Here is a 23,552-nt window from a genome sequence, read left to right on the forward strand (position 1 = left end):
CTCTTGTGTCCTACCTTAAATTTGCCTCGGAATGCCGAGTGGTTTTTGTAACCATTAAACTTTTTCGGGCTGCATAACCGAGTACCTCGATCCGTGATCCAGAACCTTTAGGATTTTATCTGAACTTGGTTTACCGTTGAATATCTTTATGAGTCTCCTGCTGAGTGAAACAATTCTTCGTTCGAGACAACTTTCTGTATTCACAGCGCAGCCCCGAAGGAGAGGGAAGCAGATGACCCATGTCTTGTGTTTGTGGCGAAGCTCTCCAGGGGAAGGCGGCAGTCGACCCACACCCTGTTGCTGCGGAGTGGGACAGAGCGCACATTGTATTTGTGGCGAAGCTCTCCAGGAGAAGGCGGTGGTCGACCCACACCCTATTACTGCGGAGTGGGACGGAGCGCACATTGTATTTGTGGCGAAGCTCTCCAGGAGAAGGTGGCAGTCGACTCGCACTTAGTTACTGTAGAGCGGGATGAATCACGCATTGTATTTGTGGCGAAGCTCTCCAAAAGAAGGTGGCAGTCGACCCGCCCCTCGTCGTCCTTGAGGATTGAGATGTGTTTCGTACTTAGGCGAGTATTGGACTGCGGCTAAGCCCCCGAGTGGGAGGATCGCTCTCCACTCGGTAGGATTTTTTTCGAACTTAGGCGAGTGCCTGACTGCAGCTAAGTCTCCAAGTGAGAGAACTTAGGCGAGTACTGGACCGCAGCTAAGCCTCCGAGTGGGAGGATTGCTCTCCACTCGATAGGATTTTTTCAAACTTAGGCGAGTGCCTGACTGCAGCTAAGTCTTCTAGTGAGAGAACTTAGGCGAGTACTGGACTGCAGCTAAGCCCCCGAGTGGGAGGATTGCTCTCCACTCGGTAGGATTTTTTCAAACTTAGGCGAGTGCCTGACTGCAGCTAAGTCTCTAAGTGAGAGAACTTAGGCGAGTACTGGACTGCAGCTAAGCCCCGAGTGGGAGGATTGCTCTCCACTCGGTAGGATTTTTTCAAACTTAGGCGAGTGCCTGACTGCAGCTAAGTCTCTAAGTGAGAGAACTTAGGCGAGTACTGGACTGCAGCTAAGCCCCCGAGTGGGAGGATTGCTCTCCACTCGGTAGGATTTTTTCAAACTTAGGCGAGTGCCTGACTGCAGCTAAGTCTCTAAGTGGGAGAACTTAGGCGAGTACTGGACTGCAGCTAAGCCCCCGAGTGGGAGGATTGCTCTCCACTCGGTAGGATTTTTTTTCAAACTTAGGCGAGTGCCTGACTGCAGCTAAGTCTTCTAGTGAGAGAACTTAGGCGAGTACTGGACTGCAGCTAAGCCCCCGAGTGGGAGGATTGCTCTCCACTCGGTAGGATTTTTTTCGAACTTAGGCGAGTGCCTGACTGCAGCTAAGTCTCCAAGTGAGAGAACTTAGGCGAGTACTGGACCGCAGCTAAGCCTCCGAGTGGGAGGATTGCTCTCCACTCGGTAGGATTTTTTCAAACTTAGGCGAGTGCCTGACTGCAGCTAAGTCTTCTAGTGAGAGAACTTAGGCGAGTACTGGACTGCAGCTAAGCCCCCGAGTGGGAGGATTGCTCGCCACTCGGTAGGATTTTTTTCAAACTTAGGCGAGTGCCTGACTGCAGCTAAGTCTTCTAGTGAGAGAACTTAGGCGAGTACTGGACTGCAGCTAAGCCCCCGAGTGGGAGGATTGCTCTCCACTCGGTAGGATTTTTTTCAAACTTAGGCGAAACGGATTCACAGCTAAGCCCCCGAGTGGGAGGCTGGCTCGCCACTCGATAGGAAACTGTTTTTACAAACTTAGGCGAAGCGGATTCGCAGCTAAGCCACCCACTGGGGGATTTCTTACTCAAACAAAAACAATAATAATCACTGGGAAAATTATAACGCTCTTGTCTTTGATAAATAAACTACTGGAGTTTTTCTTATTACATCTCATCCGAGTGAGAATTCAAGTATAAAAGGGGCGGAGTAGCTCCGCATTGCAGGCTCGTGGCTCATCAATCTGGCGATCAACATTGTAGAGGTGGTATGCTCCATTGTGGAGGACTCTGGTGACTATGAAGGGGCCTTCCCAAGTAGGAGCAAGATTGTGTGGTTTCTGCTGAACCACTCGAAGGACTAAGTCTCCTTCTTGGAAGGCTCGGCTCTTCACGTTTCTGGCATGGAATCGATGCAAGTCTTGCTGATAGATGGTCGATCGGATCAGGGCCATTTCTCTTTCTTCTTCTAGGAGGTCGACTGCGTCCTGCCGGGCTTGTTCTGCTTCATCTTCTGAGTAGAGCTCGACTCTGGGAGCGTTGTGAAGCAGGTCACTCGGTAAAACTGCCTCGGCTCCATAGACCAGAAAGAATGGGGTTCTTCCGGTCGATCGATTCGGGGTTGTCCTCAATCCCCAAAGGACTGATGGGAGCTCGTCGACCCACGCACCTGCTGCGTGCTTGAGGTCGCGCATCAATTGGGGTTTCAGTCCTTTGAGAATTAGGCCATTTGCCCTTTCTGCTTGTCCATTTGACTGGGGGTGAGAGACCGAAGCATAGTCGACCCGAGTGCCCTGAGAGGCGCAAAAGGCCCTGAACTTGTCGGAATCGAAGTTTGACCCATTGTCCGTGATGATACTGTGCGGAACTCCATATCTGAATATCAACTCTCTGATGAAACTGATAGCGGTGCAAGCATCAAGATTCTTGATAGGCTTGGCTTCAATCTATTTGGTGAACTTGTCGACTGCTACCAGCACATGAGTGAAGCCGCTCCTGCCCGTTCTCAGTGGCCCAACCATGTCCAGCCCCCAAACAGCGAAGGGCCAGACAAGTGGAATGGTTTTCAGGGCTGACGCGGGCTTGTGCGGCATATTGGAGTAATACTGACACCCTTCACACTTGTCGACTATCTCTTTGGCCATCTCATTGGCCCTTGGCCAGTAGAACCCCACTCGGTATGCTTTAGCCACAATGGTCCGAGAGGACGCATGATGACCATAGGTCCCCGAGTGGATATCGTTAAGGATCATCAGACCTTCTTCTGGTGTGATACACTTCTGGCCGACCCCAGTCGCGCTTTCCCTATATAACTGTCCCTTTATGATTGTAAAGGCCTTGGATCGACGGACTATCTGTCGAGCCTCTTCTTCGTCTTCTGGGAGTTCTTTCCTTAGGATGTACGCGATGTACGGTTCTGTCCAGACAGGGGTGATAACCAAGACTTCCATGACCAGGTCGACCACAGCTGGAACTTCAACTTCACTCTGATCCGTGGCACTTTTTGGCTGCGGGGCCTCTTTGACGAAGGGATCCTCCTGGACTGATGGTGTGTGGATATGTTCCAGAAACACATTGCTGGGAATGGCTTCTCTTTTGGAACCTATTTTTGCCAGATCATCAGTTGCTTGATTTTTCAGTCGGGGTATGTGATGAAACTCTAACCCCTCGAATTTCTTCTCCAGCTTTCTCACTGCATTGCAATAACCAGTCATGGCTGGACTTCTGACATCCCATTCCTTCATCACCTGATTAACCACCAAATCTGAGTCGCCATGGACCATGAGGCGATGGACGCCGAGTGAGATGGCCATGCGCAACCCATATAAAAGTGCTTCATATTCTGCTTTGTTATTGGAGGACTCGAAATGGATTTGAAGAACATATCTGAGTTTATCTCCTCTGGGGGAGACCAACACCACTCCGGCACCGGAACCACTCAGCATCTTGGAGCCGTCGAAAAACATGGTCCAATGCTCCGAGTGAATCTGAGTCGGCAGTTGCTGTTCAATCCACTCGGCGACGAAATCTGCAATTGCTTGGGACTTGATAGCTTTCTTTGCCTCAAACTTGATATCAAGGGGAAGGAGTTCAATCGCCCATTTTGCCACTCGACCAGTTGCATCCCTGTTATGCAGGATCTCCGATAATGGAGCGTCGCTGACGACTGTAATGGAATGATTAGAGAAGTAGTGAGCAACTTTCTTGGTGGTCATATAAATCCCATATACAAGCTTCTGATAGTGAGTATATCTTTGCTTTGATGGGGTCAAGACTTCAGAAATATAATGTACTGGGCGCTGAACTTTGAAGGTTTTCCCTTCTTCTTCCCGCTCGACCATAAGTACCATACTGACGACTTGTCCTGTGGCTGCAATGTAAAGCAGCAAAGGCTCTTTGCTGATTGGGGCAACAAGCACCGGCTGGGTGGAGAGCAGAGCTTTGAGCTCTGCAAACATTGCATCAGCTTCAGGAGTCCACTCGAACTTGTCAGACTTGTTCATCGATCGGTAAAGAGGTAATGCCTTTTCACCGAGACAAGATAGGAATCGACTTAGGGCGGCCAAACAACCAGTAAGCTTCTGGACGTCGTGCACTCGCACAGGGCTTTTCATTCGAAGTATAGTGCCAACTTTTTCTGGATTGGCGTCGATTCCTCGTTCGGAAACGAGAAAGCCGAGTAACTTTCCGCCAGGGACTCCGAATGTACACTTTGATGGATTAAGCTTGATATCATACCTCCTGAGGTTGGCAAAGGTTTCAGCAAGGTCAGTCAAAAGGTCGGAACCCTTCCGTGACTTGACCACAATATCATCCATGTATGCTTCCACGTTTCGACTGATTTGAGTGAGTAAACACTTCTGAATCATCCTCATGAATGTGGCTCCGGCATTCTTGAGGCTGAACTGCATGGTAACATAACAGAAGCACCCGAATGGAGTGATGAAAGTTGTCTTGATCTCGTCAGGTCCATACAGACGGATCTGATGGTACCCGGAATAGGCGTCTAAGAAAGACAGTCGCTCACATCCTGCAGTCGAGTCGACTATCTGGTCGATGCGGGGGAGAGGAAAATGATCTTTCGGGCAGGCCCGATTGATATGTTTAAATTCAATGCACATGCGAAGTGACTTGTCCTTCTTGGGGACCATGACAACGTTGGCGAGCCACTCAGAGTGGTAGATCTCTCGGATGAACTCCGCTGCTAAGAGCCGAGCCACCTCTTCGCCAATAGCTTTTCTCTTTTGGATGGCGAACCGTCGAAGATGTTCCTTGACAGGTTTTACTTTTGAGTTGACTCTCAGGCGATGCTCAGCCAGCTCCCTGGGAACACCAGGCATGTCAGAAGGCTTCCATGCGAAGATGTCCTAGTTCTCACGGAGGAACTGGACGAGCGCTTCTTCCTATTTGAAGTCGACTGTTGTCGAGATATGAGTCGGGGCGGCGCTGGGGTCGGTTGGGTGGATGTGAGCTGTCTTCGTGTCACCAGTCCACTGGAAAGCTGACTCTGTAGCGGGCTTCTTGGCTCGCAACAGATCACTCGGGTCTGAAGTCTTCTGGTATTCCTGCAACTCCACCACTGCCATCTGTGCGTCGGCGATCTTCGAACCTTTCTGAAAACATTCCTCCGCTTTCTTCCGATTGCCCGTAATGCTGATCACACCTTTGGGGCCAGGCATCTTCAATTTGAGATACACGTAAAATGGTCAGGCCATGAAGCGTGCATAAGCCGGCCTGCCCAAAATAGCGTGATAGGCACTCTGGAAGTCTACAACTTCAAATGTCAACTTTTCTTTGCGGTAATTCTTGGAATCACTGAAAACCACATCAAGAGCAATCTGGCCGAGTGATTCAGCCTTCATCCCAGGAATGACTCCATGGAAAATCATGTTGCTGGCACTGAGTCTAGACATCGGAATGCCCATCCCCTTCAACGTCTCAGCGTATAATATGTTCAAACCACTATCACCATCCATCAGGACTTTGGTCAGTCGAGTGCCTTCAACAACTGGGTCGACCACCAAAGCTTGCCTCCTAGGGGTGGCGATGTGCGTTGGGTGGTCGGATTGGTCGAGTGTTATTGCAGTCTGAGACCATTTCAGGTAACTAGGTGTCGCCGGAGCGACCATATTCACCTCTTGGTTAATAACTTTCAGTCGACTTTTGCTCTCAACATCAGCAAAAATCATCAGGGTGGAATTGACTTGAGGGTATCCGTCATCACTGTCCTCTTTGTCCTCGACCTTGTCTGACTCCTTTTCCTTACCCTTGGGCTGCTTGCCCTGGAACTGCTGGATCAAAAGTCGACACTGCCGAGTGGTATGTTTCGGGTAAATAAAATTACCCTCTTCATCTTTCTTCATGTGGACGAGACATGGTAAGTCCAACACATCATTTCCCTCCTGGTCTTTAACCTTTTTGGGATTCCAAGGCCCTTTAGGTTTCCCTTTAGACTTCCCTTGGGCCAAAGCTAAGGCTTCCCCGGGAGCCGCTGGCTCGGCTTTCCGCTTCTGTTTCCGATTGGAATTGCCTCCGGTTTCTTGGGCGACTGACTTGAGCTTGCCACTTCTGAGTCGATCCTCATCTTCACCATTAGCCTACTTGGTGGCAATCTCCATCATCCGATTCAGGGACATATCTCCGGTTCGACCGAATTTCAAATTCAGCTCTCTGTACTTGACGCCTTCCTTGAAGGCACAAACTGCTTGGTGGTCAGGCACATTTTCCACCGAGTGATGTAACGTGATCCATCTCTGGATGTAATCCCTCAAAGTTTCATTCGACTTCTGCACACAAGACTGCAGTTCCGTCAGTCCTATTGGTCGCTTGCATGTGTCCTCAAATGTGGTGACGAACACTCAGGAGAGATCTTCCCAAGTGTAAATGCTGCTAGGCGCTAACTGGTTTAGCCACGCTCTGGCCGAGCCCTCTAACATGAGAGGCAGGTGCTTCATGGCCACTTCATCATTGCCGCCGCCAATCTGGACGGCCACTCGGTAGTCCTCAAGCCAAGTATCAGGCTTGGACTCTCCAGTGAACTTACTGACTCCAGTCGCCAACCTAAAATTGGGAGGAATCACAGCAGCCCTGATGGCTCTACTAAAGCACTCTGGCCCCGAAACATGTACTCTGCTGCTGGCAGGCGCATCTCTATCATGGCCTTCTCGGTGAGCTCTGTTCCTGTCGACCAGACCCCGGACGAGGATGGATCTCGCGTCAAAGCCTGGCCCTCTGGGGTCGACTGGAATCCTTTGCCCACCACTATGAGGGCGCCTGTCATCCTGCTGGCGAGGCACATATGACCCGCTCCTCGGGGGAGGCGTGGGCACTCGACGTCGACCGTCATGATCGACTTGGTGATCATACTGCTCATGGTTTCCATACTGGTCGCGCCGGTCTCCACGTCCCTCACGTCTCGGGGGCGATCTCGGGCTGTGAGCCGACTGGACTGTGTCCGCGGCAACGGATCTGCTGTGAATTCTGTTCCGCGACTGAGAAACAGCGGAATTCTGATCTCCTGCTGCCCGGAGTAACGCTCTGATCTGTAGCAAGCCTCTGCCAGCCTCCGACTGGGAAGGCTGAATCGACTCCGCTATACGGGCCACAGCTGCTAAATTCTGAATCGAAGTCCGATATACCCGCGGGGGGTGGGAAAAGCTGACGTCGACTGGATTCGGGAACCCGTTGTCACGCACGCTCATCGAGTGCTCGCTGGAGGTTCTCTAGTCGAGTGCGCTCGGCCAAGTTTGCCAGGCGCGCGTCCTCCAAGGCGCGAGCCTCGGGGGTTTCTCCAACGATAGGAGTGTGCAGCGCATCCATGTTCCGGCGGTGAAGTTCTTCTCTCTGCAGCGACGTGAGAGGCTCGGGAAGATATTCCTCATGGGGACGCGACGGGTCGCCTCCTCCTGCGCCTCCGTCGGTGCGGGTAAAACCGGGGGGACTGGGCGGTCCGTTGACCATCAAAACCTCCGCCGCCGGATCGCTACTGTCGCACTCAGATGCAGTCGCTTCGGAGCCAGTCAAACAGGCCGTAGAGGGATTCGTCGGGCTCGATCGCCGTGACTTGAGGGGTGGCCGACTGACGGGCAACCGCGTGTCTCACCCAAAGCTGAAGTCTCGACCGACCGGAGCACTTGCGCCGGCGGGAAACGGGGAGGGAGGACAACACAGGAGCCGACCGGTAGGGGGTCGACGGTTGCCGCAGGAGAACGTCGCGGACGCACGTGCTAAAGTGCGTTGCCCCGCGGACAGGGAGTGCGTCCACATCGAGCGGAGCCTCCTGAAGCCAGGCGGAGTCATCGGCGATGAACGTGAGCGCGCCGAGACGGATCTCGCGGACCTCCACCAAAACTCCATCGAAAACCATGATGATTCGGGTCGGAAAAGATCGCAACTCCTCCAACAAAACGCTAAAACACCCGCCCCACGGTGGGCGCCAACTGTCGTGGTTCTAACTCTGACAGTAATGTAGGGGGTTAAGTATGGAGAGGTGAGGTCTTAGCTATGGAGAGGTTGTAAGGACACAAGGTTTATGAGTTCAGGCCCTTCTCAGAGGAAGTAAAAGCCCTACGTCTCGGAGCCCGGAGGCGGTCGACTGGATTATGTGTGTATGAGTTACACAGGTGCGAACCCTTGTCTCGGAGGAGGGGGGTGGCTTATATAGAATGCGCCAGGACCCCGGCCATCCCACGTTACGAAGGGTTCAATGTACATTAAGGCAGGGCGTTACTGATAACGCTAGTAATAAAGTGCTATGATGACCATAAAAGCTACTTAGTGACCGACTGTTAGTGTGTGGAGTGACTTTAGGTCTCCTGGCCGTCGAGTGGTTGGATCTTGGTCGAGTAATTGCTTCTTGGTCGAATGTCTTTGAGTATGTCGAGTGGAACACCCCCAAGTCGATTGAAGGGTGATTTATTCTAGAGGTGTCCTTGGGTAGGGCAGTTAGGACAGGTCCGTGACCCTACCCTAGGTACATAGCTTCATCATTGATCATGGGATGATGTGTTACAGAATGAGTAAAGAGACTTGCCGGTAACGAGATTGAACAAGGTATCCGGATACCGACAATCGAATCTCGGGCAAGTACAATACTGCTGGACAAAGGGAATTGAATACGGGATTGATTGAATCCTCGACATCATGGTTCATCCGATGAGATCATCGTGGAACATGTGGGAGCCAACATGGGTATCCAGATCCCGCTGTTGGTTATTGGACGGAGAGTTGTCTCGGTCATGTCTGCATGGTTCCCGAACCCGTAGGGTCTACACACTTAAGGTTCAATGACGCTAGGGTTATTAGGAAGACTTGTATGTGATTACCGAATGTTGTTCAGAGTCCCAGATGAGATCCCGGACGTCACGAGGAGTTCCGGAATGGTCCGGAGGTAAAGATTTATATATGGAAAGTTGTTGTTCGGGTTTCGGGAAAAGTTCGGTTTTTTCCGGTATTGTACCGGGAAGCTTCGGGAAGGTTCCGGAGGATTCCGGAGGGGTCCGAAGGTCCGGAAAATGTTCCACCACGTCCAATACAGCAGCATGGGCTGTAAGGGGGCACCCTAACCTTAATGGGCCAAGGGCACAGCCCCCCCCAAGGCCCATGCGCATGGGAGAGGGGAAACCCTAAGGGGAAGGGCCTCCACTTGACTTGGGAGGCACTCCTCCCCCCTTTGGCCACCGCCCCCAACCCTAGATGGGATCTAGGGGGGCCGGCCCCCTCTCTCCCCACCTATAAATAGTGGAGGGGTGGGAGGGCGGCCACACCCTTGAACCTGGCGCAGCCCCTCCCCTCCAATACCTCTCCTCCTTCGCGTGAGCTTGGCGAAGCCCTGCCGGAGAACTGCCACTCCATCACCACCACGCTGTCGTGTTGCTGTTGTACTCTCTTCCTCAACCTCTCCTTCCTCCTTGCTGGATCAAGGCGTGTGAGACGTCTCCGTTTCGTACGTGTGTTGAACGCGGAGGTGCCGTCCGTTCGGCGCTAGGATCATCGGTGATTTGGATCACGACGAGTACGACTTCATCAACCCTGTTCACTTGAACGCTTCCGCTTAGCGATCTACAAGGGTATGTAGATGCACTCTCCTTCCCTTCGTTGCTAGATTACTCCATAGATTGATCTTGGTGATGCGTAGAAAATTTTTAATTTCTGCTACGATCCCCAACAATGGGATCATGAGCTAGGTCTATGCGTAGTTTCTATGCACGAGTAGAACACAAAGCAGTTGTGGGCGTCGATATTGTCAATTTACTTCCCATTACTAGTCTTATCTTGATTCGGCGGCATCGTGGGATGAAGCAGCCCGGACCGACCTTACACGTACGCTTACGTGAGACTGGTTCCACCGACTGACATGCACTAGTTGCATAAGGTGGCTAGCGGGTGTCTATCTCTCCCACTTTAGTTGGATCGGATTCGATGAAAAGGGTCCTTATGAAGGGTAAATAGAAATTGGCATATCACGTTGTGGTTTTCGCGTAGGTAAGAAACGTTCTTGCTAGAAACCTATAGCAGCCACGTAAAAACTTGCAACAACAATTAGAGGACGTCTAACTTGTTTTTGCAGCATATGCCTTGTGATGTGATCTGGCCAAAAGGATGTGATGAATGATATATGTGATGTATGAGATTGATCATGTTCTTGTAATAGGAATCACGACTTGCATGTTGATGAGTATGACAACCGGCAGGAGCCATAGGAGTTGTCTTAATTTATTTATGACCTGCGTGTCAACATAAATGTCATGTAATTACTTTACTTTATTGCTAAAGCGTTAGCCATAGTAGTAGAAGTAATAGATGATGAGACAACTTCAAGAAGACACGATGATGGAGATCATGATGATGGAGATCATGGTGTCATGCCGGTGACAATGATGATCATGGAGCCCCGAAGATGGAGATCAAAAGGAGCAAAATGATATTGGCCATATCATGTCACTATTTGATTGCATGTGATGTTTATCATGTTTTACATCTTATTTGCTTAGAACGATGGTAGCTTAAATAAGATGATCCCTCTCTAAAATTTCAACAAAAGTGTTCCCCCTAACTGTGCACCGTTGCGAAGGTTCGTTGTTTCGAAGCACCACATGATGATCGGGTGTGATAGATTCTAACATTCGAATACAACGGGTGTTGACGAGCCTAGCATGTACAGACATGGCCTCGGGACACATGCGAAACACTTAGGTTGACTTGACGAGCCTAGCATGTACAGACATGGCCTTGGAACACGGAAGACCAAAAGGTCGAACATGAGTCGTATAGAAGATATGATCAACATGAGATGTTCACCGTTGATGACTAGTCCGTCTCACGTGATGATCGGACACGGCCTAGTCGATTCGGATCATGTTTCACTTAGATGACTAGAGGGATGTATATCTGAGTGGGAGTTCATTAAATAATTTGATTAGATGAACTCAATTATCATGAACATAGTCTAAATTGTCTTTGCAAATATGTTGTAGATAAATAGCTCACGTTGTAGCTCCCTGTTTCAATACGTTCCTAGAGAAAGATTAAGTTGAAAGATATTGTAAGCAATGATGCGGACTGGGTCCGTAGTCCAAGGAGTGTCCTCACTGCTACGCAGAAGGCTTACGTCTTTGATGCACTGCTCGATGTGCAAACCCCTACAACGTCGTCTGTGGATGTTGTGAACACCTGACGGACACATCCTGATGAGTACTTGATAGTTTAGTGCACCATACTTTACGGCTTAGAATCGGGATTCCAATGACGTTTTGAACGCCATAGAACATATGAGATGTTCCAAGAGCTGAAATTGGGATTTCAGGCTCATGCCCGTGTTGAGAGGTGTGAGACCTCTAACAAGTTCTTTTGCCAACAAGATGGAGGAGAATAGCACAGCTAGTGAGCATGTGCTCAGAATGTCTGGGTGCTACAATCACTTAAATCAAGTGGGAGTTAAACTTCCAAATAAGATAGTGATTGATAGAGTTCTCTAGCCACTATCACTAAGCTACTAGATCTTCATGATGAACTATGACATGCAAGGGATGGAGTTGATCCCGGAGCTGTTCGCGGTGCTTAAGACCGCAAAAGGTAGAAATCAAGAAGGAGCATCAAGTGTTGATGGTTTAACAAGACCACTGGTTTCAAGAAGGGCAAGGGCTAGAAGGGAAACTTCATGGATGGCAAACCAGTTGCCGCTCCGGTGAAGGAACCCAAGGTTGAACCCAAACCCGAGACTAAGTGCTTCTATTGTAAGGGGAACGGTCACTGGTAGCGGAATTACCCCAAATGCATGGTAGATAAGAAGGCTGGCAACTTCAACAAAGTATATGTGTGTTATTAATGTGTACCTCACTAGTACTCCTGGTAGCACCTGGGTATTGGATACCGGTTCAGTTGCTATTATTGGTGACTTGAAGCAAAAGCTACGGACTAAACAAGACTGGCTAAGGGCGAGGTGACGATGTGTGTTGGAAGTGTTTCCAAAGTTGATGAGATCATCATCGCACATTCCACCTGCCTTCGGGATTAGTATTGAACCTAGATAAATGTTATCAGGTGTCTACGTTGAGCATGAATATGATTAGATCATGTTCATTGCAATACGGTTATTCATTTAAGTTAGAGAATAATGGTTATTCTGTTTACATGAATAATGCCTTCCATGGTCATGCACCCTATGTGAATGGTTCAGTGAATCTCGGTCGTAGTAATACACATGTTCACGCCAAAAGATGTAGATAGTACCACTTACTTGTGGCACTGCCATTTGAGTCATGTTGGTATAAAACGCATGAAGAAGCTCCATGTTGATGGATCTTTGGACTCACTCGTTTTTGAAAAGATTGAGACATGCGAACCATGTCTATTGGTAGATATGCATGAAGAAACTCCATGCAGATGGATCGTTTGGACTCACTTGATTTTGAATCACTTGAGACATGCAAATCATACCACATGGGCAAGATGACTGAAAGGCCTCGTTTTCAGTAAGATGGAACAAGAAAGTAACTTGTCGGAAGTAATACATTTTGATGTGTGCAGTCCAATGAGTGCTGAGGCACGCAGTGGATATCGTTATGTTCTTACTTCACAGATGATTTGAGTAGATGCTGAGTATATTTACTTGATGAAACACAAGTCTGAATTATTGAAAGGTTTAAGTAATTTCAGAGTGAAGTTGAAGATCGTCATGACAAGATGATAAAATGTCTATGATATGATCATAGAGATGAATATCTGAGTTACGAGTTTGGCACACAATTAAGACATTGTGGAAATTGTTTCACAACTAATACCGCCTGGACCACCATAGTGTGATGGTGTGTCCGAACATCACAACTGCACCCTATTGGATATGGTGCATACCATGATGTCTCTTATCGAATTACCACTATCGTTTGTGAGTTAGGCATTAGAGACAACCGCACTCACTTTAAATAAGGCACCACACAATTCCATTGAGACGACACCATATGAACTATGGTTTAGAGAAACCTAAGCTGTCGTTTCTTAATGTTTGGGGCTGCGATGCTTAAGGCTTCAGCCGGAGAAGCTCGAACCCAAAGCGGACAAACACATCTTCATAGGATACCCAAAGGTGACAGGTGGGTATACCTTCTATCTCAGATCTGAGGGCAAATTGTTTGTCGCTAAGAATGGGTCCTTTCTCGAGAAGGAGTTTCTCTCGAAAGAATTGAGTGGGAGGAAGATAGGACTTGATGAGGTTGTCGAACCTTTACTTCAACCAGAGAGTGATGCAACATAGAAAGATGTTTTCTGTGGAGCCTACGTCTGTTGAATAAGAAGCTAGTGATAGTGATCATGAAGCTTCGGATCAAGTTGCTATCGAACCTCGTAGGTCGACAAGGATATGTACTACTCCTGAGTGGTACGGTAATCCTGTCTTAGATATCATGTTGTTGGACAACAATGAACCTACGAGCTATGGAGAAGCGATGGTGGGCCCATATTCCGATAAATGGTTAGAAGCCATGAAATCCGAGATAGGATCCATGTATCAGAATAGAGTATGGACTTTGGTGGACTTGCCCGCTGATCAGCGAGCCATTGAGATAAATGGATCTTTAAGAAGAAGACGGACGTGGGTGGTAATGTTACCGTCTATGAAGCTCGACTTGTGGGAAAGAGTCTTTTCACAAGTTCAAGGAGTTGACTACGATGAGAATTTCTCACCCATAGCGATGCTTAAGTCCATCGAAATCATGTTAGCATCTGACAGATGGATGTCAAAACGAGTTTTCGTAATAAAAAGTTGTATGTGATGCAATAAAAGGTTTTGTCGATCCTAAAGATGCTAAAAGGTATGCTGGCTCCAGCAATCCTTCTATGGACTAGAGCAAGCATCTCGGAATCGGAATATATGCTTTGATGGAGTGATCAAAGCTTTTAGGTTTATACAATGTTTGTTAGAAACTTGTATTTACAAGAAAGTGAGTGGGAGCACTACAACATTCCTGATAAGTATATGTGGATGACATATTGTTGATCCGAAATAATGTAGAATTTCTGGAAAGCATAAACGGTTGTTTGAAGGGTGTTTTTCAAAGGAAGACCTGGATAAAGCTGCTTACATATTGGGCATCAAGATCTATAGAGATAGATCAAGACGCCTGATGACACTTTCAAAGAACGCACACCTTGACATGTTTTTGAAGGAGTTCAAAATAGATCAGTCAAAGAAGGGGTTCTTACCTGAGTTGTAAGGTGTGAAGTTGAGTAAGACTCGAAGATTGACCACGGCAGAAGAAAGAGGAAGGACGAAGGTCGTCCCCTATGCTTTTGTCATAGGCTCTATACGGTATGCCATGCTGAGTACCGCACCAGATGTGTGCCTTGCCACATGTCTGGCAAGAGGGTACAAAGGTGATCTAGGATTGGATCACCAGATAGCGGTCAAAAATATCCTTAGAGGAATAAGGAAATGTTTCTCGGTTATGGAGGTGATAAAGAGTTCGACGTAAAGAGTTACGTCGATGCAAGCTTAACACCTATCCGGATAGCTCTGAGTAGAGATACTGAATACGTAAAATGGAGCAATAATTTGGAATAGCTCCAAGTGAAACATGGTAGCAGCATCTACGATATAAAGTTTTGCGAAATACATAGGGATCTGAATATGGCAAGACCAGTTGACTACAACCTCTCTCACAAGCATAACATGATCAAACCCAGAACTCATTGAGTGTTAACCACATAGTGATGTGAACTAGATTATTGAGTCTAGTAAACTCTTTGGATGTTGGTCACATGGCGATGTGACCTGTGAGTGTTAATCACATGGCGATGTGAACTAGATTATTGACTCTAGTGCAAGTGGGAGACTGTTGGAAATATGCCCTAGAGGCAATAATAAATTAGTTATTATTATATCATATTTCATTGTTCATGATAATCGTTTATTATCCATGCTAGAATTGTATTGATAGGAAACTCAGATACATGTGTGGATAAATAGACAACACCATGTCCCTAGTAAGCCTCTAGTTGACTAGCTCGTTGATCAATAGATGGTTACGGTTTCCTGACCATGGACATTGGATGTCGTTTATAACGGGATCACATCATTAGGAGAATGATGTGATGGACAAGACCCAATCCTAAGCCTAGCACAAGATCGTGTAGTTCGTTTGCTAAAGCTTTTCTAATGTCAAGTATCATTTCCTTAGACCATGAGATTGTGCAACTCCCGGATACCGTGGGAGTGCTTTGGGTGTGCCAAACATCACAATGTAACTGGGTGGCTATAAAGGTACACTACAGGTATCTCCGAAAGTGTCCGTTGGGTTGGCACGAATCGAGACTGGGATTTGTCACTCCGTGTAAACGGAGAGGTATCTCTGGGCCCACTCGGTAGGACATCATCATAATGTGCACAATGTGACCAAGGAGTTGATCACGGGATGATGTGTTACGGAACGAGTAAAGAGACTTGCCGGTAACGAGATTGAACAAGGTATCGGGATACCGACGATCGAATCTCGGGCAAGTACAATACCGCTGGACAAAGGGAATTGAATACGGGTTTGATTGAATCCTCGACATCGTGGTTCATCCGATGAGATCATCATGGAACATGTGGGAGCCAACATGGGTATCCAGATCCCGCTGTTGGTTATTGGCCGGAGAGTTGTCTCGGTCATGTCTGCATGGTTCCCGAACCCGTAGGGTCTACACACTTAAGGTTTGATGACGCTAGGGTTATTAGGAAGACTTGTATGTGATTACCAAATGTTGTTCGGAGTCCCGGATGAGATCCCGGACGTCACGAGGAGTTCCGGAATGGTCCGGAGGTAAAGATTTATATATGGAAAGTTCTTGTTCGGGTTTCGGGAAAAGTTCGGGTTTTTCCGGTATTGTACCGGGAAGCTTCCGGAAGGTTCCGGAGGGGTCCGGAGGTCCGGATGTTCCACCACGTCCAATACAGCAGCATGGGCTGTAAGGGGGCGCCCTAACCTTAATGGGCCAAGGGCACCAGCCTCCCCAAGGCCCATGCGCATGGGAGAGGGGAAACCCTAAGGGGGAGGGCCTCCACTTGACTTGGGAAGCACTCCTCCCCCCCTTGGCCGCCGCCCCCAACCCTAGATGGGATCTAGGGGGGCCGGCCCCCTCTCTCCCCACCTATAAATAGTGGAGGGGTGGGAGGGCGGCCACACCCTTGAACCTGGCGCAGCCCCTCCCCTCCAATACCTCTCCTCCTCCGCGTGAACTTGGCGAAGCCCTGCCGGAGAACTGCCACTCCATCACCACCACGCTGTCGTGCTGTTGTTGGACTCTCTTCCTCAACCTCTCCTTCCTCCTTGCTGGATCAAGGCGTGGGAGACGTCTCCGTTCCGTATGTGTGTTGAACGCGGAGGTGCCGTCCGTTCGGCGCTAGGATCATCGATGATTTGGATCACGACGAGTATGACTCCATCAACCCCGTTCACTTGAACGCTTCCGCTTAGCGATCTACAAGGGTATGTAGATGCACTCTCCTTCCCTTCGTTGCTAGATTACTCCATAGATTGATCTTGGTGATGCGTAGAAAATTTTAAATTTCTGCTACGATCCCCAACACTTCTGTGGCACATCCTCCTTCAACGCCCTCTGATTCTGCCATAGAGGATCTGACCGCGCCAGCCGCCTCGGGATCGCCTCGGTCCGCTGCGGATTTGGCCGACTCGCCTGTCGAGGAGGATTCTGCCCTCTCTGGATCTTCTGTGCCGCTGCAGCCACCTCGTACACGACTTCAAACAGGCACGATTCATTTCGTTAATTACAAAACTAAATATGGCTTGGTCGTATCTGATACATCTACAGGAGAACCTCGCACTGTTCATGAAGCACTTGGTGATCCCAAATGGAAACATGCCATGGATGAGGAGTTTTGTGCCCTTCAGAAAAATCATACTTGACACCTTGTTCCTTCCTCTCCAGGTACAAACCTTATTGATTGCAAGTGGGTCTTTCGTATCAAAAGGAGGTCAGACGGTACCATTGATCGTTATAAAGCACATCTCGTTGCAAAAGGATTCAAGCAGAGGTATGGACTTGACTATGAGGATACTTTTAGTCCCGTTGTTAAAGCAGCTACTATTCGCCTGGTTCTCTCCATTGTTGTGTCTCGTGGCTAGTGTCTTCGTCAACTAGATGTACAGAACGTGTTTCTTCATGGTGTTCTGGAAGAGGAAGTATATATGAAACAACCTCCTGTGTTTGAAGATCCAAACAGGCCTTCCATGTCTGCGGACTTGATAAGTCACTTTATGGCCTGAAACAGGCTCCACGAGCATGGTACTCTTGCTTGAGCTCCAAATTGCAAAGTCTTGGTTTTGTTCCTTCCAAGTCTGACACTTCTTTATTTATTTATCGCCACTCCAACACAACTATTTTTGTGCTTATCTATGTCGATGATATTATTGTCACTAGTTCCTCCAATGAGGCATTTACAGCTCTCTTGCAAGATTTACAGCCAGATTTTGCTCTAAAAGATCTCGATGACTTGCATTTTTTCCTTGGTATTGAAGTCAAGCGCAACCAAGAAGGTGGTCTTCATCTCTCTCAAGAGAAATATGCCACTGATCTTTTGAGCAAGGCAGGATTGCAGGGCTGTAAACCATCACCAACGCCGCTCTCCAGTTCAGAAATATTGTCTCTCACAGAGGGTGTACCTTTGGGTCAAGAGGATGGTACTAAATACAGGAGTTTGGTAGGAGCACTTCAGTACTTGACACTCATGAGGCCTGGTATTTCATTTGCTATAAATAAAGTATGTCAGTATCTTCATGCACCTACTTCTGCTCACTGGACTGCTGCTAAGCACATATTGAGATATGTGAAGAACACACTAAGCATTGGGTTAACATTCACCAAGTCAACCTCTACACTTGTTAGTGCCTTTTCTGATTCTGATTGGGCAGGTTGCTTAGATGACAGAAGGTCTACAGGTGGCTTTGCAGTTTTCTTTGGACCTAACTTAATCTCTTGGTGTGCAAAGAAACAAGCCACTGTAAAGATCAAGTACTGAGGCAGAATACAAAGCACTAGCCAATGCTACTGCAGAAATTATATGGGTTAAGTCTTTGCTTAAAGAACTTGGAATATTTCACACACAAACTCCATGCCTCTGGTGTGACAATATTGGTACCACTTATCTCTCTGTCAATCCTGTTTTTCATGCAAGAACGAAAAATATTGAGATTGATTATCATTTTGTTAGAGAGAGAGTTGCTAGCAAAGAATTGCATATTCGGTTCATTCCTTTAAAGGATCAAGTGGTTGATGGGTTTACTAAGGCATTATCAACAAGACTGTTTGAAGAGTTTAAGCGTAATCTAAACTTGAGAAGTTTAGATTAAAGGAGGATGTTAAACACAATGTTATGAGGCTGTTGGGCCGAATAGCTTGTATATCACGTTGGAGTAGTTAGGTAGATATTGGTGTTGTATCTCCTTCTATCTCCTGTTTAATACCTCCTGTAAAATTTCTTGTTGATTAAGATAAAACTCTGCTAACTCTTGTAACCCAAGCCATCTATCAATATATACTCATGCGGCTCCCCTGTTGGGAGTAGGAACACTTACCCAAGTTTTACAAAAACAACACGTAAACATACGGTTATTAAAAATCGTTTGCGATTTACTCCCTCCGTTCCCAAATATAAGTCTTTATAGAAATTCCAACAAGTGACTACATTCGAAGTAAAATGAGTGAATCTATACTCTAAAGTATGTCCACACATATATGTATGTTGTATTTCATTTAAAATGTCTAAAAAGACTTATTTAGAAACTGATGGAGTAATTACCAACTACCCCGTCCTGGTTTATAAGTCCTCTTTGTATATTTATGCCAAATTTTGACTAGAGATCTAATTAATAAAATACAAATACATGTCACCAAAGATTACATTGTTGGATTTGTCTTTGAACATAGTTTCCAATTATATTATTTTTATAACATGTTTCCAATTATATTATTTTTATAACATGCATTAACATTTTGTTAGTTAAATTTAAGATCAAAATATGGCTTAAAATATAAATGGGACTAATAGACCAAGATGAAGGTAGTAGCACATGGTCGCTCTCTACGCAACGTCGCGAACGATTGTTTGATGTGAAACACGGCGTAGTTTCACATCATGCCGCCGGCTCACAACTGTCAGCCGGCTTGTAAACGACCATTCTCTGCGTGTGCATCTCATGGCAATTCCCAAAGTATAAATGCAGCATCGCTGCTATCAAGGGCAATGGAATATGAGACCAATTTTTTTCCGAAAGTACACCAAAGGCATACCTTAGCTTTATAGAAGAAGAAAGAATATATGTACGAGAGATTGCAACGGCGAGATCACCACAAACCAGCGATCCCACACCCCTCCACTCCAGCTTAACTCAAGCGACTACTCACAATATCGGTGAACTCCTCCCCCTCCTGCAAGAGCCCATTGCCGAATTTTGGCAAATATAGGCTCAACCGTCGCAAGCACACTACAAATGTTACCAGAATGAAAAACACTATTGTTCCTTTGCTTCTGTAACGTCCAACTAATGAGCGTGACAAACGAATCAAAGCCCTTCCTTTCCTCTTTTTGGATTTGCTTGCGTCTACTTGTCCACCAATCTTGAAGCCTGTCCTGGTGAGAAGGAGTCATGCTCATTAGTTGCCAAACCTAGATCAATGTCCACCTTGAAGAAGCATAAGTACCAAACATGCCTCGCAAAGGCGCATTGTAGCAGGAGGTGATCCACAATGTCTTCCTCCTGTTCACAAAGGAAACAGGGTGAAGTTTCATCTTGTAATCCATGGCGAAGTCTCCGGTCCGAAGTCCAAAGCCTATATTGAATCGTTAGCCACATGAAAACCTTGCATAAGAGCAGGGCCCAGCTCTTTCAGATCGCAGTATGGGCCTGAAATCTGATCCCTCCTTCCGAGAGCATCTTATAAGCGGACGCCGTTGTGTACTGCCCAATGTACTGCCCAACATCATTCCCATTGCATGAGACCAATTTTAATGGACAAATCCTTGTAGTGAAATCTCAACAACAAAGGGCTCACTTTGTGATGTTGCTTAGGACTAACGAACATGGATTGTTTGCTCCATAAAAGCAAAGTACTCGAATGCCTCCCATCACGACAAAAAAAAATTCAAAGAAACAAAAGCACAACATGTAAACCAAAACATGCAATTAAGACATAAGCATGCATTTGAAATAAAATTTCAGCAAGAACAAATGTGCATCTCATGAGAACTCCCCAAGTTTAAATGCAGCAATGGCGCTATCAAAGGCAATGGAATATGGGAGCACCTCCAGCAGTTCCCTTGTCCTCACCAAAATATCTCCCAAAAAAATTCCTTGGGTGTCGCTGCCTCCCCTTCCCAAGCCAACCTACGACAATTGCCGAACCTTCAACAGGACCACGCCATCAGCACCACGCTGCACACAGGCCGCTTCGCTTGGCCGCCACCGACCACCGCACTGCCACCTCCCCGCACTACCAATGGCCGGCAGATAAGTTTAAATTATGGTTAGAACATTTCTACATTTTTCATATTATGAATCAAAAGGTCCTAAAAGAGAGAAAAATTTGCAGAGAAAATTACAAGCCACAAACATCCAAGGAAGCAATTAGCAGCATTAGCTCTCAAGCATGGACAACTACTAATGTTTCGAGAAACAATCGTCGAATTTAACATCATTGCCATATTCTATTGTATCATCAATAATTCAATAAAACAATGGCATATACCAAAAGAATAATTCTGGTCTACTTGTTACATATAAGAAATGTAATACAGCAAATGCCCTATTAGAGTAACTATGACAAAAATATATAGCCCCATCTGGATATACATCCATAGCTAAAATCTTAAATTCATCATGTAGGGTGGTAGAAATAAAAACCAGCAAGAAATACGGAAACTTCTCCGATTTAAAAATAAAAAATTCAACAAATGTAGGAACTGAAAATAAGATCCGATAGAAAATTGCAACATTCAATTGGATTAAAAAAATCTTACTTATTGAAACCAAAGCAAACAAAAATTTTAGTTTTTTTAAGCTAAAACACCCTCCGACTCTTTATTCATTAGGCGCTAGCATGTCTGACTGCAAACAATCAGCCAACCATCCAGGTATTGTTTAATACAAGTGCATAAAAACAGAAAGTTTTAACAAGTGCCTAGCTAGACGGTGTGCCGCCACATTAGTCCAATGACAAGCAAAACATAGCCTAAATCCCTGAAACATAGTAGACATCTCTTTCATCACCCTAATGAGATGAAAACACGACGTTCTCCCATCTACCATGCCATCATTATCGCATCTCTGCTTGCAAATAGTTCAATGGATAAAGGGTCCATTACCCCATCGTACCTTACGCCTCCAGCTCTAACGAAAGCTCCAATGAAGCCTGCTCCTCCGCGTATAAGACCCATATCCGTAGATCCATCAGTGTTGATATTTATCCACCATAAGTGTAGTGATGGTACAAGTTCTAAACCTGTTGTTCGATTCCAAATGTCTACAAAGTACAGTTATTACCGGCCGCCTAGTTCAGGATACTAGCATCCAGCTAATTGAATTCAACTTGTATTTCACAATTCCAAGCAAATTTAATTTAAATCAGTTCAGGTTTCTTCATGTACTCGTTCAACGAAGTTAAGAATGGTGTCCACAATATTCCACTTTGTTTCATTAGAGAAGCAATGGAAATTTATGAAATCTCATGTCCTTATCAAACTCCTCAGAGACAACTGATGACAACACACGCTCTCAGCTTAAATCTCCTAGATACACAACAAAAACCAAAAAAAAAATATTGGAGAGCCACTAAACACAAGAGAAGGGAAACCTCAATATCTGAACCCTCATTTTGTGAGGTTAACTAACGAATATGCAAACACGGATAGTTTGCTCCAAAAAGCAAAATGACGTTGTTCTCCAAAGCAAAAATACATACACAGAAAATATAAGTATTGATTGTCTCATGGCAAGTCCCAAAGTTTAACTGCAGCAACGCCACTATCAAGGGCAATGGAATATGAGAGCACCTTCAAAGGAAAAATTCTAAGGAATCTTAACATTAAAAGGTTTGTTTTGTGACGTTTGCCAAGGAATATACAAACACAGATAGTTTGCTCCTTATCAGGCAGAAGGACTTGGATGTCCCCCCGTCACACAATAAGAACACTCACGGCGAAGACGATTACAGCTAAGCAATTTTGAAAGAAAAAACCAATTATCTAGTCATACAAGCTAATGAATTCCCAGGGGTCAACACAATCAGAATGGCACAGAAGCCATGACAAATTCACAATTCTGGGTGACTTAACTAATAAGTAGTATAATAATATACTGATCTTAGCAAGGAATGGTGCGGCCATTCTGAGGCCAGAATAACCAGGTCAGATTATGCGTTTTCCTGATTCGATTTTTAAGGTCCTGGTTCTTAGAAACTTAGAAGTTCTGGTTGCGCCTTAACCATACAAAGCTATCAAAGGACCTATGGCAGAGATTTTAGTCAATGCGACCCTTGCGGAACATCTCCAGACCAAGCAAATCAAGTTCAGCCGCATATAATATTCCATTACGCCTGTGCAGATCGTTGTGCAGATCCTTCGTCCATGCCATTGTTCATTCGTTATACCATCGATTTGATCTGTCATTTCAATTCTCAGACTATGGAAAAAAAGAGATAACATTTCATAAACAAACAAATGCCAAGCATAAATAATTCAGCAAATAAGGCAGTGTAGTTCCTCGACGTCCAATCGCATCACAAAATTTCCGCACTGGATAGCGAGAGGAACAATTGCTTTCTGCTTCCCGTCTCATCACTGCCCGAGAACCATACAAACTAGTTCACAGACACGAATACTGTTAAGAGAAGCAGCAGATCAAAACACGCAGCAAAGCAAGATCCAATATATAGTAATAGGAATCATGATGATTTCTAAGACAACTCAGTCCCTTAGATGTTCTTTGACCATGCGATCATTTCCGCAGGAGTCATTACAGGTCTGTAACTGTAAAATTGGCTCATCACGGTTGTCGAAATCAAGATATCCAAAGAAAGATGGGAACTTTTTAGATGTATGTAAGAGCTGCCGATGCCCTGGGAGAGAAACTCGGAGGGCACACGAGGGGCTAACTCGGGATACAACGGGACGATGTTGCTTCAAGGGAACGAGTCCATTGGGAACCGATCAGGCTCGAGAGACTGATCATCCCAATGACCAGATGACGAAGCACCAACAAATCGAAAAATGGGGATTACACGAAGAACGGCAATTCAAATGAAGAGAGAAAAATCA

At 46.4% G+C, this 23,552-nt stretch overlaps 1 non-coding gene and 1 pseudogene across 1 annotated transcript; both read right to left on the reverse strand.

Moving 5' to 3' along the window:
• Window positions 1-22,986: 22,986 nt before the first annotated feature.
• On the reverse strand, window positions 22,987-23,135 carry LOC123132889 (small nucleolar RNA snoR136). Its single transcript, XR_006465111.1, has one exon. It is a non-coding gene; the product is annotated as a small nucleolar RNA snoR136 (small nucleolar RNA).
• A 60-nt stretch (window positions 23,136-23,195) lies between these two features.
• Window positions 23,196-23,291, reverse strand: LOC123132717 (uncharacterized; annotated as a pseudogene).
• Between the last annotated feature and the right edge of the window lie 261 nt (window positions 23,292-23,552).

The sequence above is a fragment of the Triticum aestivum genome, chromosome 6A, assembly GCF_018294505.1.
Source record: "Triticum aestivum cultivar Chinese Spring chromosome 6A, IWGSC CS RefSeq v2.1, whole genome shotgun sequence".
In the NCBI taxonomy this organism is placed as follows: domain Eukaryota; kingdom Viridiplantae; phylum Streptophyta; class Magnoliopsida; order Poales; family Poaceae; genus Triticum; species Triticum aestivum.